A 20,244-nucleotide genomic window follows, 5' to 3' on the forward strand; every position below is an offset into this window, starting at 1 on the left:
GACGAATATACTCTTTGTTTAGTTTCCTCAATTTATTTCAATTTTTTAGTGGAATGCGACGAATATACTAGTTTTGCAAATGAAATAATTATAGGTAATTTTTTATTTTTTTAAATTAATGTTATTGGAATCACTAGAGCATGAAGAGTAATATAATGTCCGTTTAAGTTGTATCCTTTTTTCATATGATTAAATATAGTACAATTCGACTCATGGAAGATGTTTTTTAGAGATGGATCGGGCATGGATGTATGACACAAAAAGAACTCATCCGGCGTGCTTGAAGGAAACATCCAAATTTGTTGATCAGGCAAAGACACATGCTTTGAGGGAGAACAGGAGGACCATTTTTGTCCATGCTTTGATTGGAAAAACGAAAAGATGCTACAAGACCCGAAGGATATTTTTGGCCACATTGTAGAGCGTGAATTTAAGGATGACTACAAGGTATGGACTTGTCATGGGGAAGTCGCCGTTCGTAATGAAGAGGTTGATTTTTTTTTGCTTTGATCGGGAGAAAATTTTATAATCGAAGATATGTCCCAGGGAACGATCCTGGAATTTGGTTGTTATGGTATAGATGATGCAAATATTGATTTTGATATGGAGGATATGTTGCGGCACGTTGAACCAGAGGTCCTAACTGGTACAAAACGAGGCTTGGACAATTGAGAAGCGTTAGAAAAAGCAATGAAGGACCTTCTTTACGACGAATCAAAAGGATGTGACAGTGACTCTACGGTGTTGGCGTGTTGCGCTCTGTGCTTGAACTTCTCAGATTGAATGCCATACATGGATAGTCTGACATTAATTAGCTTCAACGATTTGATGGATTTGTTGAGAGATATGCTTCTTAAGCCAAACTTGTTGCCGACCAGCATATATCAAGCCAAGAAACTAATATGTCTATTAGCTCTAGGTGTTCAAAAGATTCATTCAAAAGATCCTACCATGCCATACCACGTTGGCCCTCACTGGGCCGCACCTCGTTGCTCACGCCTCACCGCACCTCCACATCACCACATGCCTCATCGTTGCTCCATACTACCACACCACACCTCATCGTGGCACGTACCGGTTCAGTCGCCACCATCACTCATGCGCGGTCCCTATCTCTCGTATCAGATCTAGGTGCACCTCGCAAGGAAATGGAAGAAATGGGTGTTCGCACCGCTACTGATGTCCAGCTTCCAGCCGCTCACTCTAGCAGCATGGAGCAGAGGAGGAGGAAGGGAGGGGTTGTCAGCAGCTAGGGTTTTGACGCCAATCCATGTGGGGACATAGGACTATATGAAGTCCCTCACTTCCTTTTGTTCCACCAATTCCTAATTAGTTACTACCTCCGTTTCATATTATAAAACTTTCTAGCATTGCCCGCATTCATATATATGTTAATGAATCTAGACATATATGAATGTGGACAATGCTAGAAAGTCTTATAATATGAAACAGAGGAAGTACTTAGTAGGTGCCAGTGTTGAAATTGAGCCAGATTGAATGGGTGAAAGTTGTATACTGTAAAGAATCCAGAGGTAGATTAATTAATTGGACTTAATTATCATCACCATATTAATATATTAGGAAGTGTACGTAAGCATCCATATATAAATGCACGTAGACATACCTTTGCCCATGAAGCAAGCAGTATATGTATATGGAATTTATAGTCTACTTAACTAGCTAATTAAGCCATTGCAACGGGGCTCGGCGCTGGTGTCAATGGCGCCGTTTCTCTTTGCTGTATTGGTGTTAGCCACCACAACGCTTCATGGCGTCGTCGGCCAAAAAGGTTTTTTCTCTCTTTTCCACTACTATCTCTGAGACTGCAGGGGATAATCACATGTTCAGAAACTCATCAGATTCATTGTTCATGTGTGCAGCTGGCTTTGTAAGCATCGACTGCGGCCTGGAGGGCACCAGCGGCTACACCGCTGAAGACACCGGCATCGTCTACGTCTCCGATGGCCCGTACGTCGACACCGGCGAGAACCACCGGTTGCTGCCCGGGGAAGAGGGCCAAAGGGAGCGCCGCTACCTGACGGTCCGGAGCTTCCCCTCCGGCGTACGGAACTGCTACTCGCTGCCCACCGTCGCCGGGGCCAAGTACCTCGTCCGTGTGGCGTCCTAGTACGGCAACTACGACGGCAAGGACGACAGCTTGTTGTCGTCGACGTCGCAGTTCGACCTGCACCTCGGGGCGACCTACTGGCCGGGACACCGTGAGCAACTCCAGCTACTGGTTCCGCGAGGCGATGTTCGTGGCGTGGGCGAGCTGGGTGCCGGTGTGCCTGGTGAACACCGGCCGCGGCACGCCGTTCGTGTCCGCGGTGGAGCTGAGGCCGCTCGGCGGCGAGCTCTACCCGGCTCTCAATGCCATCCAGAGCCAGTCCATGCGCTTGGTTCAACGAACTAACATGGGCCCATCAAAATCACGTATTTTACGGTATGTATGTAAAAAAGAAAGATCTATCCTACATGTTAGTCTTTGTGAATGGACGCCATCTTTTCCGGCCGGCCAGTTTGGGTTTTAATGTGGTTGGTTTTCCTTTTCGAGACTGCTACACGTATACGTACTAAATTTTTCTTACTAGCTAAATTTTTTACTAACAATCATCTCAACCGTATGATTTAGGTAGATAGAAGTTATAAAATACCTAGATACATTCATAGCATGTCATGTAAATGTTAGTAAGAAAAAAATAGTATTTATAACATTTTCCTTTTCGTTTGAGCATAGAACCTAAATCCATTTTCATAGACATTTACTTTTATGATGAATTTAATTCAAAACCTTTAGTTTCATGATAAATACAATCTAAATTTATACGTTTATTTTAAGGAGCATCTGTTATTAGTGGATCACTTCTGTTATCCCTTGGATGACAATTCAATGGTTCTCATCAATCCATATTAGTCTCTTCTTTTAGATTATGAATCTATAAAAATTTCCATACTTGAAACAAACTTACAATCATAATAATTTACAAAGCTATATGTAGGAGTAGATAACAATGAAATATTGCAGTTAAAATGAACTTAGCAACGTGCAACTTTTGGTGACTGTATTTTAAATTTTCAGGCCTATAAAATCTAGTGAATACTGTAGGTTTTTTACTACTCCACTCATTCCAAAATATAAAAATACTAGGATTGGATGAGATATTTCATAGTTATACAAATTTGGATAGGCTCCATGTCCAGATTCGTAGTTCTATGACATGTTCAATCTGGTCTAGGTTCTTATATTTTAGAACGGAGGTAGTATAATGGTCTATCAAATTATATCTAGTTTGACAAAATTTACTTTTTCTTAACACTTTGGGATAACCATATATAGGTACCCTGATGACCCATATGACCGACGCTGGTTGCGGATGCAGCTTGATCGGACATGGAAGAACCTTTCCACTGCGTCGACCATCAAGGATACGAGTTTGGACTACGCTGTGCCCTTGCCTGTTATGCAGACTGCCGCTGAGGCGGTCAGCAATGAGACGTCGCTCGCCATTACAGGGGAATACAAAGCACCAATGGGTCAGCTTGAAGTGTTCATGCACTTTGCAGACTTCCAGAACAGCCAGATCCGGCAGTTCAGCATCTCCTTCAACAAGAAAGCGTCAGTCCAGATGAGGCCATCGTACCTAGCCACCGATACCCTCCACAGTACATACAAGGCCACCGGTGGCGTGTGCACAATGACTCTTACGTCTACCTCCGAGTCCACTCTTCGGCCGATGCTCAACGCGTTTGAGGTTTACAGTGTGATCCCCCGTGACAATCCGATGACATTCCCTAGAGACTGTAAGCATCCCCTTTCTCATTACAAAAGGAGTATAAATTACCCACTAAACATATGCAGTAGTATTTATCCCCCTCAATTTAAATACGTACTATATAAACATTTCACAACTCAAACTTTTCAAATCAGACGAATTACACCCTGACTCAATCTATAGCGGTTTTGGTCCTACATGGCAATCTAAGTCACCAAAAATATTTTTAAAATAGTGGGGCCCACATATCAGCGTTTCTCCCTTCTTCCCCTCTTCCTTGGGCTCGACAACGGTAGGCGATGCTGGTTATTGCTGTGAGGTGAGCCTTGCATGCTGCTGCCCCTTTTACTCTCTTTGTCTCTCTACCTCATTGCGAGGTGGGCCAATGATGTTGGGGCAGGCCTCAGCTACCGTATCTTCATCTCCCCCGAGGCCAGGGGCGGACTTAGGCCTCGGGCCACCTAGGCCGTGGCCCGAGGCCTAGGACTGAAGGCCCATGGAGATAGTCTATTTTCCACCATATAATAATCAAGCTAGGCCATATTCTCCATGGGTTGGCCCCGGCCTTGGGCCAGTCCTAGGTCTGTCCCTGCCTGAGTCGATGAGGAGGTATAGGAAATATAACGATAGGTGGCAGCCTGGGCGCAGATCTAGAGAAGACAGCTTGGGTGTAAATCTATAGCAAGAGAGCCTCGAGCTCCCATCTACCACTAGGCGAGGTCCGCCTTGGTCCACTGCTGTCTAGAGCTATACGTCCACCAACCTCTTAGACTCAACCGAGCTCAAGTAGGACATGGCTAGACGAGCTATGGTGTCCACCACCCACGTCAGTTGCCAAGCTGTGAGAGAGAGAGAGAGAGAGAGAGAGAGAGAGAGAGAGAGAGAAGATGACGAGAGCTTGAGATCTGCCTTCATCACTGGCCGTCGCCTCCAATGTCCTCCCCGAGGAGCTTCGTTACTGGCTGTTGCCTCCATTAGTCTCCGTGAGGGGAGCACAAGATCTGCCTCCACCGTTGATCACCGCCTTCGCTGACCTCCTAAGTGAGCTCAAGCTCTACCTCTTGCCACGGCCTCTATGGACCTCCTTGAGCAAGCTCGAGCTTCGGTGGGGCGGGATCGACCAACCACCTCTCCTTTGTCCCACCACCGAGCGTGCACACAAACACACACGTACACACGCGCGCACGCGCACACAGAGAAAAATATATATAGATAGAGAGAGATTGAGGTGGGGTGCAGTTGAGAGATATGACAGTGGGCCTATGGATTATTTAAAATATTTTGAGCGAATTGCATAGCCACATTGGTGTCACGTGTGCTATCTTAGGCTGAATTGACTGGAAACAATGTTGTTGGGGGGGGGGGTTTGTTTGGTTTGGTTTGGTTTGAAAAGTTGTGGGTCGAAATGCAAATGGGGAATACATCCCCATTCCTATCCCAAAGACTAAAAAAAATCCCGTCCCCCGCCAAATACAACGGGGGAACTTCATTCCCATTCCTACCCCTGCACGACGAATTAATCAATGCAAGGTCCTTGTCCCGTTTAAAAATCCATATACATCTGAAATTATATATGTAGAGGAACACACATATATCCATACTTTATGTCAATATATCAACATATATCCACTAATTCACATCATAAAACTACAAGATTGAGCACAAAAACATTGAACTTAGATCTTTGCAGGTCTCGTGGTGAACAGGGATGAGGAATTAATGGAGGATCATCCCCACCCATCGAAACCCAACAATGATATGTTTTGAGGGGACATTATCGTCCCATTCGATTTCCCGATTCCAATCACCCCTATCCACGAATAGAAGATATCCCCACAGGAAACATGGAACAGGGTCTCGTTGTCATTTCTATTTTGGGGAGGGGGGGGGGTGTCAAATGTCTAGTTTTGTAGTTTTACGAAGGTAATTCGGATGCTGTAATAGTTCAGGGGTAATTCATACTTTTTATTGCTCCATTCTTAATTTTTCTTTAAACAAAAACTCCCTTCTCCATAGTTTTTGTTCTAATGTTTGGACTTATGTACACTTTTTACTCCCTCTATTTGCTGTTTAGGACACAATTTAGTCAAGCTTTTGAAATTTGATCATAAAAAAATCATAACGCTTAGTTAAAAACGATATACAAAATTTGCCTTGAAAAGTACAATCATAATACAATAAATATTAAATTATGTTGGCGGTACACAAACTTATCAAGTGAGTGCAATCTAGCATATGAACTTGTAGAACGCTCGTTTAGGTACACGAACTTGTCAGCTGCGTGTGAACCATGGCCCAAAGAACGCAGCAAGGCTAATCTTGCTAATTTAAGTGTCGATTCATGCATGTACGTGAGAAGAATGCTACATAGACATAAATATATTCAGAATAAGGCCTAACAATTGCATGAAGAAAGACATTATAAAACTAAAAAATGATACAAGGAGTAGAACAAAAAATAACAAAGAATCAAGTTTACATATATAGCATGTCTCATGCCCACCTCATGTGTGCACGTCGCGCGACTAGCATCTAACTTGGTAAAATTGGCCACATCATTTCCTTTTGACCTTGGTTCACATGCATTAGATATAGAGAAAATTCCTTGTATGCCCCTGAAATTTCGCTCCATCCCTTCTGTGCCCTTGAGTTTTGACGTATCTCTTATATGCACCCGAGTTTTCATTTTGATACCCTCCAAGCCCATACCGTTAGTTGACCATCAGTTGACCATTAAGTTATTTTCAAAATGACTATATTACCCCTACTTAGAGTACCTATGCGCTAGCTTTTTCACCAACATAATTTTCGAGTTGAAAAATATTTTATTAGTAAACAACAAAAAGAATGTGTTTATTTGACCTCAAAGTTTGAAAAGTTAAATTTAAAATTTTAAAAATTTAGATCAAATTTCATAAAACATTCTTATTTATATTTAAATTCAAGTTAAATATAGTTTTAATTTCTAAATGTTCGGTGAAACTTCTATATGAGTTTCATTAATTTTGTTAAAGCTTGCTTGAAAATCTATTAAAAATATTTCAAAAAATAAATATTGGTTTTGAAATTTAGGCTCAACTATCTATACAAAATTTAAAAAGTTCACATTAAGCTTTATTTAGCCTTTTGAAGTGATCACATGACTATAAAAAGGGCAACATGGCCATTTTGGAAAAAAGATAACGGTGAACTAACGGTATGGGTATAAACGGGATCAAGACGAAATCTCAGGGGTATACAAGGGATGTGACAAAATTCAAGGGCATGCAAGGGATGGAGCAAACTTTTAGGGGTATGTAAGGAATTGCCCCTTAGATATAAGTTCATACACCAAAATGAGCGTTTTACAAGTTCATATTGTCTGATGACGTTGATGCAAAAACATACACTGGCTTAGGAGATCTGCTTAGCTCCAGTGCAGGACCAAAGGTTGATGAGATGCGGGTGTGCCAGTCAGTTTGACCCTGCAACTGACAAGATATACAAATAGTAGATCAATGAGCCGATCGGCTGACAAGCCGATAGATTAATTCCAGTCGATGCCGATACCAGCCAATAGCGATAGGGTCTTGAGCTATCGGTTATAATTCTAATGTAGATTCTGACGCTTGATGCAAATAACAATATAAAAGCAAGTAACAATATAATCCAATAGAAACCAATCGGCTAACAATGATATGATAGAACAAGTATTAATCCAAAGGTTAAAACATACATCGGCCGGAGGTCCGATGTCATAAAATCCACAAGATTAGATAAACAATAAAATCTTTGTTGCGATCGGCTAAATCCAATATGTATGCAATCCTTGTAAGCCGATGCAACGTCCAAATAACTCATCGGCTAAAACCCCGATGAAACCCTTATTGGCAATCAAGAAGTAGGCTAGAGATTATGGTTCTAAGCACGACTTAGTAGATCAAACTTAACTGATACAGCACTAAGTATGAAATGAAACATAATATCTAGGCAATCAAGCCGTTGACTAAGTTTTCAGGGTGGTAGATGTCTAAGCTAATCTAATCTAGTAACACAATTTAGTCGATACCGGCAGAAACCCTAAAACGAGAAGCAGCCGATAGAGCTAAATTGATATGCTAAGACTAGATTAACAGAGACATATGATAAATAGGTAGACAAATATATCAGCCAAACCAGAGCAATTCAAGAGGTCGAATGTACTGATGTAGCCTCAAACGACGCCGATGAAGCCAATACAATTGCCAGGGCCGACAGAACGAAGGGCTTAGCCCAGAGCAGATATAGATGGTCCCCGTATTAGCGGTGTTATCAGCCTTCTCCTGCAGTGACAACGAGCTTCTTGGAGAAGCCACAATGTTGACAATGGAAAGATGCTACTTCAAGTCAAAAATGAAAACACGCTATACTTATCCGCCTCCCTCACCTCCCCTGTAGTCTTCGTGCAGCCCTGCCCTCCTTGCATTTCATGCCACCACCACTTTCTATCCCTGATGCCAAAGACAAGGAGAGATAAACTACTAGAGATGAGTCAAGTTGGGAGATAAATTAGGATTAGAGGGGATACAGTAATGCAAATTTGTTGCCACGATGGGGCTTCGGAGGGGGCCAAATGCGAAATGTTTGCTACCATGGACAACCACGTTGGCACCCGAGACATGTGAAAGGCGATTCGGACCAAGTATGTGATAGATTAAACCAATATTATGGATCTAGATGTGTGATTTATAAGTCTACGGATCTAAGTGACACCTTGGTCCAAGTTTAAAGACTAGACTTGTATATTTTACTCTAAAATAATCATCAACTTCCTCTTGGTTGAACGAAGTCAATGGCGAGAGTGAGGTTAGTTCACTGATATCTGAATCGAACTGAGGACTCTTTCTTGAACCAGTGCCGTTCTAATACGTGTAATATTGTCAAGTAGGTTTTGTGTGCTATTTTTTTCTCTTTCCGATCTGTGATTTGGTGAAATCTTAAAACTTCTACTCTTTTTCCCATGCTAGTTGATACCATCATGGCAATTAAAATCGAGTACGGTATAAAGAAGAACTGGATGGGTGATCCGTGTTTTCCAACAGAATTTGCCTGGAACGGTGTGAAATGCAGCAATGTGAGTGGCAACAATACTGCGAGGATAATATCTTTGTGAGTATTATTCGAAAATCATTGCATTTTCTATTATTGCCCTAGAAGGCCTAATTTTGGATCACTTGAAAATTTACATGCAGGGATCTCTCCTACAGCAACTTGCACGGGGCGATATCTAATAACTTTACATTGCTCACGTCACTTGAGTATTTGTATGTATTTATGTATATAGTGAATGATTTTCGTTTTAAACGGAGGCATATATATTTGATCGATTCTCTTTAGTCTCTCGTTTTCTAAAGTCTAGACCTATATATGGCACATGTTTTTGACCAAAATCTGCACTATATGTATGGATATATGGTTGGGTCTTACAACCTTTCTAATGACCTGTGGAGTACAAGCCAGCTTTTCTTACATTTTATTTCTTGAAGAGTACTCTCATCATAATTAAATATTTAACATACAGAACAAGATTTAGACTCAATTTTTTTAAAACTTCAATAATCAACTTTGTATTTGAATAAGTTTAAAAAACTATTAATTTTATAATAGTATGATAGTACTTTTCAAGTCAAACCTACACATAGCATTTTTAAAACTCATTTGAGAAGTTATTTATGGTAAAAGTTTAAGGAAAAATATGAAAATTTTCCCTAAACATCAAATATTTATCACCAAAGGGAGTTTAAAATAACTACATACATAACACGGTAACTTCGATGCTAGGGTTTTGTCTTACATCAATTTAATTATCTGGTTCTCTACCAAGTTTGCAAGTTTTACTTATCAAAAGGCATGGTTGTCTAAAAACTATTTTACTGTCCTAGAAAATGAAGCAAGGCACATTATTGATATGGATTATACATGTACCAACAGGAACTTGTCATGTAACGAACTTCACGGACCAATTCCATCCTCCCTCCGTAATAATAATACAGGGTTGTCCATTGTTTTCAGGTTTGGATCTTAGTGACACTTTCTCTATTATATGTATCCAAACTTTCAGAATATTCTTTGCCTGTGAAATTTGGGCTGGTGACCCATCATGTCTAAAGACTGTTTTTTTGCATTTAACTAAACACTGAACTGATCTGTCCAATGATGCGTTTTTTTAGTTTTGATTCTGATGGAGATGTATGCAACAAAACTATCAACCCATCTCCGTGAAGAAACAAATCAAAAAGGGCAGCTATAGCTATTTCCATAGTGGTTCTCGTGATGGCAATTGCTATACTTATTCTTGTGTATTTGGTTTGGAGACAGAGAAGAAAACCCAACAGTGCGTATGCTCAGCTCTTGTTAATTTTGTTTGACTTCTGCTAGTTTTATTTTGGTTATTAGGTTTGTACTTATAATATGTTTTTTCCCTTTCATGCTCATATGATTTATTATATTTGATATTTCTTTCACGTAACATGTATTTGTTGCAACCAATTATTTCAATAGATGATCCTACTAGAGAGCCAGAGCATGAGAGTGCTTCAGCAAGTATAAACAATCATGGGGACGTCCTTCAAAAAGTTGAGAGTCGACAATTCACATATAAAGAGCTTGAAAAGTTAACTAATCATTTTGAACAGTTTATTGGACAAGGAGGTTTTGGATCTGTTTACTATGGTTGTTTAGAAGATGGTACTGAGATTGCGGTCAAGATGCGTTCAGATTCATCATCTCATGGGCTTGATGAATTTTTCGCTGAGGTATTGAATTCAGCTGAAAGTAAAACATATATTTGGATCCCCATTTGTCACGGCTTACATGTGAATTTAGCTAAGCTATGTTAATGCCTTTGTCAAAGGAAGAAAGGGAAACATTTCGTTAAACTTGGCCACACTCACAATAAGATCGTTAAATATAAACTATGGGATTTGCTTCATGTTTTTTTTGCTCTTTTGTAGGTTCAAAGTTTGACAAAGGTGCATCATAGGAATCTAGTTTCCTTGGTTGGTTACTGTTGGGAGAAGGATCATTTAGCACTTGTTTATGAATATATGGCTCGAGGCAGTCTCAGTGATCATCTGAGAGGTTTCCTAATGCAAACTGAATTTTTATCTTTTATTGTTACTTTATTTTTGTAAAAGGCTAGTACTGTATCTGATTAAAAGATAATATCTATACACTATTTGAAAGCTTGCACATCTTGAAATATCTTCTAACGATATTTCTGTACCAGAAACAAAAAAGAAAAGCTTTGGTTATAAAATCTTGAATATTTTTAAGTTCCATCTACTCCAGTGATATGAACAATTTGTTGGAAATTGGCATGTTGGCATGTGTAACATGGTTGTATTCTAACATTCAATTTGCATATACATCAAGGTAACAATGTTGTTGGTGAAGGCTTAAATTGGAGAACACGCGTCCGAGTTGTCGTGGAAGCTGCACAAGGTATGTTGCAACAAAACTGCAGAGACCCTCTTTTTACTTGTCATATGTGTTGTGTGTATTTTAAAACTTTGACAACAAGTTCACAAATAAATAGTTACAACATTTACATGACAATGGTATTGATAGATTTGTTGACTAAAGGTTGGAGTTGACAACATTTACATGACAATGGCATTGATGCAAGTAATACTTTTGATATAAAATTATAGTTTTAAGAAATAACAATAAAAATGTATATTTATGACAATGTAGAACATGACATGTTTACTTAGAGCATCACCAACATCATCCTAAAATTTTATTCCCAAATTTTTGATTATGGGAATCCTAAACATAATTTAAGGTGTTAAAATTTTTTCTCTGTCCAAGAGATTAGGTAAAATTGGTTTCCTAAAAACTAAAAAGGTGGGCCACAATAAAATCTCCACCGGAAAAATCTGTTTTGTGCTCCTTCCTCCCATCAGAGCGCGTGTGCGATCTCTTCTCGCGTGTGAAGTGCCGCGATTGGGAGCCAAAGTACGTTCCTAGAAAAAGAGAACGACAATCCCGAAGCAGGGAATATAGAATTTTAGGAATGAGATTAGAGAATCTATTGGATCAAAATTTTTAACCAAAAATCCTCAGATTATTAAATAGGGAATGATATACAGATTCTGCTAGTGATGCTCTTAGATAATCTCCAAACATGTACGTGCATGCACAATTCTTCTCACTATCTATTGGTCCTGTATATGATGTGACATATGCAGGCTTGGATTATCTACATAAAGGTTGCAGTCTACCAATAATTCATGAAGGCCAGCAACATTCTTTTAAGTCAAAACTTACAAGCTAAAATAGCGGATTTTGGACTTTCCAAATCTTATCTTAGTGAAACACAGACTCACATATCAGTTACTCCAGCTGGGACAGCAGGTTATATGGATCCAGAGTATGTATATTTTATATGCATATCTTTACACTTCTAAACTTACTTTTCGTTCAATATCATATCTAGCTTAATTTATCTTAGAAGCTTAAATTTGTTTGCCAAGTTGGGAAATCAATACTGATAAGGTGGTGTTTCATTAAACAAATTTATAGGATGATGCTATAGAAACACTAATCAATTTAACTACCTAATGCCCCTATTTAGGTCTATTGACATTAGCCACTTTACAGGTACTTCTATACTGGCAGGCTTACTGAGAGCAGTGATGTTTACAGCTTCGGAGTTGTTCTATTAGAGATAGCCATAGGTGAATCTCCCATACTTCCAGAACTTAGCCACATTGTTCATCGAGTGAAAAATAAGATCGCTACTGGTAACATCAGCTTGGTTGCTGATACACGACTCAGAGGTTCCTATGAGGTCAGTTCAATGTGGAAGGTCGTTGACACTGCATTGTTGTGTACCACCGATATTGGCACTCAACGGCCAACGATGGCTGCTGTGGTTGCACTACTGAAGGAGAGCCTTGCATTGGAGGAAACTCGTGCGGACAGTACCTTCAGTGGAGCCACAGGCACAGCGAGTGCTAGCACGACCTCCTCTATGAATTTTGGTCCATTAGCAAGACGAAGCTAGCTGTGCAGATGTTCATGCCTTTGCTGCCTCGGTGATGACTACATGTGGTTTTCAGAAACTATTTGGCTTATGAAGAATACCTATGTATATATGCCCCTTTCTAAATTGTGATGGATTGGTTTGTTTTTGTTTGGAAGCAAGAATAAGGTGCATGTCTATGAGCTTGCAGAGCTTCCTTTATGTGTGTTGTGCAACTGTAAAGTAGACCTTGGTCACAATGGACTCAGTAGGCCTACCGATGGCTGTGGCTTTCCACTGTATTTCGTTTGATCTCCTGTACTTGTTATACATGATTTGAGTCAGAAAGAAGTCTCTAACTCGTCTCCTTCGGTTTTCACGTGTTTCTGTATTGCTAAACAGTGCGTTTTTTTAAAAAAATTATAGAAAAGTTACTTTAAAAATCATATTAATCCATTTATTTTTAAAAAAATAGATAATACTTAATTAATCATACGTTAATAAATCAGTAAATCACTCGATTTTACGTGTATGAGAGATAAGTTTCCAACATCATCCACCGAACAAAGTCAATTAACTAAAGATTTACATATTTTGATCAATGCACCACGAGTTTCCTGCTGAAGTAGCTATAGGATTTGTGACATTAATTTCCTGTTCTATTTCCTGCTGCCCTACGTGGTCTGTAGTGAGCAATGGAGCAAGAGGAAAGATTAGCGCTAAGGATGCATGGTAATACGTTGGGACTTGGCAAAATCAGCCGCGCGCCATCTTGCGATGGATTGATTTGTTTCTGATGTAATAAGAATCGGGTATCCCTGCGACCCTGCGTCAGACCTCGGCTGAGTCGAATGATACAAAAAGGAGGTAAGAAATTAAGGGACAAAGGTTAGAAATTCCCACTAATAAACTACTCCGCTGCAGCCAATATTGCCGTGCCAATACTGCAGTCCTCCGCGCGCTGCCCTGCCCTGGCCATCATTGGCGCCGTGTGTTGCAGTTGCAGGCGAGACGGCCAGCAACCGCGTTTACCGTGGGGTACGGTAAAACGAAAACCAAGGTACCCTCCTTAAATTCAAATAAATTTAAAAAATAATTTAAAATTTTGATAAATTTTATATAGTTTTGTACGGTTTGTCACGGTTACTGCGCAGTAACCATACTTACCATGGGGTGCGGTAACCTCGGCCCCCAGCGGTTTGAGAAACCCTTGCATCTGACCTTCATAGTTGCACTCTCCAACCCTTCCGTTCGTGGATTGGCCTTACACCACTGGCAGTGGCGTATATGGGTGTTCTAATATAACTTACAGAAAAATTTCTCACACCGCAAATATAATAATACCAATAGACTCCAAAAGTGTAGAAAATAGAATTAACCAAAATTACATCATGATATATTAATAACCAAAATTACCTTAATAAGGTATCTTGAAAACATTTTAACACTAACAATTAAGTAAAATATTGACTTTATACGGCTAAAAAGTTTGAAGAAAATTACCATACCTTCTTGTGGGTTGTACGCTTTCTAATGTTATATACCCTTCATTCCCTTTGAAGAAAATATCCTGCACAATAAATGTAAGAATCACTTTGCTGCATGTTTCCGATAAAAGAGATGCAATATCTTAATATTTCTTGATGTTTCAACAAACAATAGTTCAATCTAAGTGAGAAGCGACAAAACTGAAAATTGAAAACACAAAAAAGGGAAGAACAAGTCTAGAACCAGAAGACCTAATGTCTATATGTCCTAACCAGGACTGTAGTGCCCTTCCCTGTTCCATGCCGTTTTTCTGGATGCGGCCGCGCTGCTGCACCCGCACGCCGGTGCCGGTCGTCCTGCTGCACACTGCCCCAGTGCCCTAGCCGTCGGCCGTTGCTGTCGCCGAACGCCGGTAGATCACGCGCGCGAGGTGGGAGGAGGCGGTAGATGTGGAACGATGACTTTTCGATTTTAGCTTTCTTTTTTCCTTTTTCCCTCTTATTTTTACAACATATATATACACGGGCCTTGGGCTGGATCATTTTTGACCACCCGGACCATCCTCACCGGTGGCCACTTAAACATCTCAGTTTGGCGGCCGAACTGGCAGAAATTGATGGAGTAGTGTGTGGAATTGAAGCAACTTCTCTGACGTAAAGTCAAAGAGACACGAGTCCCTGATAGGTGGGGTCTATCCCTATGAGCCCGCACGTTAGAGGAGACCGTCGGTAGTGTGTATGGATGAAGCGCGTCACGGTGCTACCCTCCACATCCTCGCTCATCAACAACACCACCAACCCGCTCTAAGATATGACCACTAGGCCCTAATAAGAGGCTAAGACGGTAAGCCCCTAATCCCGCCGAAGAACTCCTACCCCCTCATGTCCTCCACCGTGACGAGCAGCGCTTGACTCGATCGTTTGACTTGATTAAATTAGGTCCTAGTATGGATGGTTGGTTTCGTTGATGTTGCATCTTAGCAAAAAGAAAATAAAAAAACACGTGGGGCCCACATATAAGTAGACTTCACCTCTCCCTACCTATCCCTTCTCTTCCCCATGTATCCACCTCCCACTCTCTTCCCCACGAGTTCGCCGGCAAGGAGAGGGGTGGCGGTCAGCGAGACCGTCCGTAGGAGGCAACAATAGTGGTGGGAGGTCAGCGAACCCCGTATGAGATTGGAGGAAGAAGAGTATGCTGGCGGTATTGCAAATTTGGCAGGAGGCGTTGAGGAGGAAGACATTGTTGTGCTGAGGGAAAATGTAGGAGACGTCGGTGTCATCGTGGATGACGGGCGGCGTTGCAGTTCTGGCGGGAGGCGGCGAGGAGGAAGCTTGTATTATGTCGAGGAGCTTGGTCAAGAAGTGCGCGCTTGTCCTAGAGCATGGAGACGTCGCCGCGGTAGTCACTCCAGACGAGGACGCAACTAGCGTGAGGTCACTGCAAACGACTATGGCCGGTGAGCCCAACACGAGGTTGAGCTCGGTCATGCGTTTGTGCGAAAGGACGCTCGCCCCAAGCCCCATCGCGCCGCTAGAGGTCACCTTTGGATCCAGTGGAGGCGAGGCGAATATGTGACGGTGTGAGGGAGGCAGTGCGGTGCAAGTTCGCTTGCTGTAAGGGAAACAATGGCAGCTGCGGTCGGTGAGCCTTGCACGAAGTTGAGCTCGGCCGTGTGCTCATGCGAAAGGAGGCTCGCCTCAAGCCCCATCACTGCCGCTGGAGGGCGCCCATGGATCTAGTGAAGGAGAGGCGAATACAAGGCGGTAGGGGCAAAGGCGGGTGGGCTTGTCGCATCTGAAGTACTCCTAGAAGCCATGCCTGCACCAACACGGGATCTGCCTCTCCTAGGGCTCGTCGTTCAAAAGTCAGCCCATGCAAGATGCAACTACATAAATTGGAGTTTAGTCTACGCGTACTAGATCATCCCTTTCGTTTCACAAAATCAGGCATCATTTCGTTAGCTCGATGGTGTCGATGAGAAGAAGACGGTGCCCGATGGCAGCCTGGAGGCGAGCACCTTGAGAAGCGTGCTGCTCCACCTCGTGGCCCTCCTGCCCTAGGGCCACCTCCTCGAAGGAGACTCACGCAGGACGCCCGCCACCAGAGACGATGCTGACACTGACCACATCTTCATCAAGGGTGTTTGGCATGGAGGTGCTTGGTGGGGTGCTCGTCGTCGTCGACGCTGATGTCGCCAAGCACGCCAGGAAGAGGACGAGTTGAAGAGAAGAGGAAGCATAAAGGGAAGGGGAAGCATAAAGTTGAGGTGGCCACTTACATCTGGGTCCACATGTTTTTTACTCCTTTTTTTTTGCTTACTAGGATGTCACGTAAAACCAGCCATCCATATTGTCATAGGACCTATAGTAACCTGGTTTTGCATGTTGGGGCTAAGATTTTTGGTGTTGCGGTTCAGAGATATGATTTAAAGTCGAAGAAAAGATAAGGGACCCAAAGTGGACTTACTCCAGAAAAACCCCAACTTGGATCTCTACCATACTTTAATATCCATATTTTCTCATATGACTCTTAAAACATCTACAACAGCCTCTCTATCCCACTCCCCAAGTTAAAATTTAGGAAGTTTAGGCAAATTCTAAATTCCAACAGACTTGCCAACCATATGCCTAATCTATTCGGCTAACCAAACACATATCCATAGCTCTAGCTCTCTCTTCTCCTCTCCCTCGTCCTCGAGTGCACAACAGATTGAGCGAAGGCCGCAGGTGGCAGCATCCCGCGCCGATTCCCATCATTGGCTTGCCTGTCATGTGCCGATTCATGTGTCAGGTTCACCCGGCCCACGCCGATTCTTATCACCAGCTCGCCTGTCCTGTGCCGATTCCCATCGCCAGCAGCAACACCTTGGCCACCCACCGTTTAGAGCTCTTGTTGGCGAGCAGTGGGCGGAGAGGCTGGCGCAGCGGCCGATGCTGTCCGGAATAGTGTCGTTGAGCTGGATGACGGTGAGGATGAGTGCCTAGAGCCCCGCCACCATCGAGAAGTCCCCCCTCAGCCCCCACTGCAGCAGGTCTATCGCCACGACCACGTCGCCGCCCGTCCCGTCCCGCCCCGCCCTGCCCCGCCCTGCCCCACATACCTCCTCTTTGTCATCGCCCCAACACCATGCTACGGACCTGCCATGGACATCCGCTAGCACGCGAGCTATATCAGCTGCACGTTGTTGTCTTCCCCGCTGTTGTGCACCTCGCTGGTTATTGAGGAGGATGAGGCCGGCGAGAAGGAGAGGAAGAAAGATGAGGAAGAAAAGGATAGTAGAGGCTGTCATGTGGGTCCTAGTGTCATAGACTCATAATGGAGAGTGTAGATGGGGAGACGGTTTGAGTGAACAATGAGTTTGGTTTACCAAATTAATTGGAGAACTGGCTACAATTGTTGATAGAGATTAATTTGTAGTTGAATATAAATGAAGCTAACCGTATGAATTAGTTCTAACAGCCGGGTTGGTCATATGAATACAGTTTACTGCCTTTTAGAACCTTGGTTATGGATTAAATTGGCTCGTTAAACATTGACTTCTTAAAAACAGTTGTTTTCGATGTCTCAACTAGCTAAATTTAAAGCGGTAGGGAATGTTTTATGATTTCATAGCCTTTCATCGTTCTACTATAGATTATGTTTTAGGGCCCATCGTATAGAAAAATCTGTGCAAATAGTGTTATATATGACAGTGGCCGATGTATAATTTTTGGGGAATAAAAAAAGTCAGCCCATGCAAGATGCAACTATATAAATTGGAGTTTAGTCTAGGTTTACAGGATCATCCCTTTTCTTTCACAAAACCAGGTACCATTTCGATCGTTCTTCAGACTTAAGAAGAAAAATCATAATTGCCTGGCCAAATCTGGAATACAGTGTTATTAATCTAAGGAAAATAAACATCCGTTTTATATATGGACCATGAACTTTTGTACAATTTTTTTTTTGAATTACATTTGACTTTAATAAAATTCTAAAAACACTATATATAGCCCCACTATATACGGTGCTCTATAGTAGAAAACAATCTAAACCGTTGATCTTATTTGATCGAAGTTTTCAGATCTACTTCTACTATCATCCTAGTTAATGGCAGTAAAAACGTGAAAGGGCATCATTGTAAGAAAAAAGATGTGGCGGAGGTATAATCATTATTTAGTAGTGACTATACATTTTTTTTCCTTCTTTTTTTCTTCCTCGATGGAATATGAGTGATACCATCGCAATGAATGAGCATATATTGATCTAGACAGAAATGTCAGGGAATAAAGGGAGAATGAATAAAACAGTAACAATCGGCGAGTTTTTCAAGCTGATGTTGACTGGCAATGAATCATGCGGTTTCAGAAAGACTATCTTAGAAAAAAAATAGAAAGAAAGAGTAAACCTAAGTTCCATCTATATGCAAAAACATACATACCAAATGAAAAAATGTCGAGAATGAGATCGTTGGCTTATAAGCTGTAGGCAAATTTTAAATTTTATAACTCAGTTTAGATTTAGATTTTATTGTTTTATATTTTGAAGCCTTGGCATTTTGACCACTAAGAATAGAAGTATGAAAGTGTAATTCTAGAATTTTTTTTGCTTCATTTATTTTTATGTTTTATCATCCGTAGCTCAACCAATTGCTTTACAAAGCCATACCCAGAATTTGAATTAGAACTTGATTTTAGAGTTCATTTTATGGTTTTTTAATTTATCATATTTTTAAGATTTATGTTTTAAAAATAGAACTATAACCATCTTATTCTGTTGTTATATTTAATTGCTTTGTTTATTGTTACAACTTATCAATCGTAGCTTAATTAACCAATTATAAGCCATATCTAAATTTAAATTTTTAAACTTAATTTTACATTTTATTTAGGGTTTTTTTCGTCACACAGTACTTCCTGTTTTTCCAGCCTTGTTTCTGGAACACGAAGAGCATAAGTTACAGGTCTTACACCTAAAATTATTAATTTTGCCTCACACTTGTGTATCGGCTTATAATTAAGCCCGTAGCTATCCGATGCTAAGAAAAATTCTAATTTTGTATAATGCCTACTTGTTCCAAATTAAATCATTGTTACTATAGAATTGAAAAGAATATTTGCATAATTATAGTTGTAGAATTAGTAGAAACAAGGTTACATCTAATTAAATTATTTTCCATAGTACACAATTAGCAGGTTGTGATGTTAGGACTGATTCTATAACCCCAGGCCCAATAATAACCTATTTTTATTAGAAAAAAGTCAGACGATCTGTTGATGTCAAACCCTAGTGATAAAATCCGAAATGGCAAGTTGGCAACCATTGTGCAGCTGAATGCAGAAAGTCGTCCCTAAGGACCAGAGTTAGGGTTCAACTTATTAATTAACCTTACTTTTCTGGCGCACGTATGTGTGCTATATATGCTAATATGTCCTGCAGGTGAATTTTTCTTTTCAAAAATACTATGCATATGATTTCTACGTACGATTCTAATACGATTGTGAACGGATCGATTATAAACGCCATGAGTTTGCTTTGTTGGGAAATGGACAAGTGATCACCGTAGGCTATCGCTTTATGTCGCGATTGTAGGGAGAATCATTGCGTCGTGCGTATGCAAAAAATCGTATGTATAGCATATCTTTGTAGGTCCAACAAGCACAATATATAAGATTTGTTTTTACTTGATTTTGCATAATTAATTACTGTAGTAAAATCCTGCGATAGTAGCAATACAATAATGTACTCTCTCCGTTCCATAATATAAGGGATTTTGGAGGGATGTGATATATACCAGTACTACGAATCTGGATCACGTACCTCCAAAATCCCTTATATTATGGGACGGAGGGAGTACATTAATTCAGTTAAGGGTTAGTGGTGAAATTGTCCCAGTTTTAGTGTGTGAAAGGTGAATTTTCGACTCATTCATAAGCTGATGGTGAAGACGACGGATTAGGAAATTTCAGGCATGTTTCATTTGTAGAAATTTCTTTTACCAAGTTCTGATATTAA

The 20,244-nt window shown here is 41.0% G+C and overlaps 1 pseudogene; it reads left to right on the forward strand.

The window, feature by feature from the left end:
* The first annotated feature begins 1,768 nt into the window (after positions 1-1,768).
* LOC4346814 (probable LRR receptor-like serine/threonine-protein kinase At1g51860) lies at positions 1,769-12,801 on the forward strand (annotated as a pseudogene).
* The last annotated feature ends 7,443 nt before the right edge of the window (positions 12,802-20,244 follow it).

The sequence above is a fragment of the Oryza sativa genome, chromosome 9, assembly GCF_034140825.1.
Source record: "Oryza sativa Japonica Group chromosome 9, ASM3414082v1".
In the NCBI taxonomy this organism is placed as follows: Eukaryota; Viridiplantae; Streptophyta; class Magnoliopsida; order Poales; family Poaceae; genus Oryza; species Oryza sativa.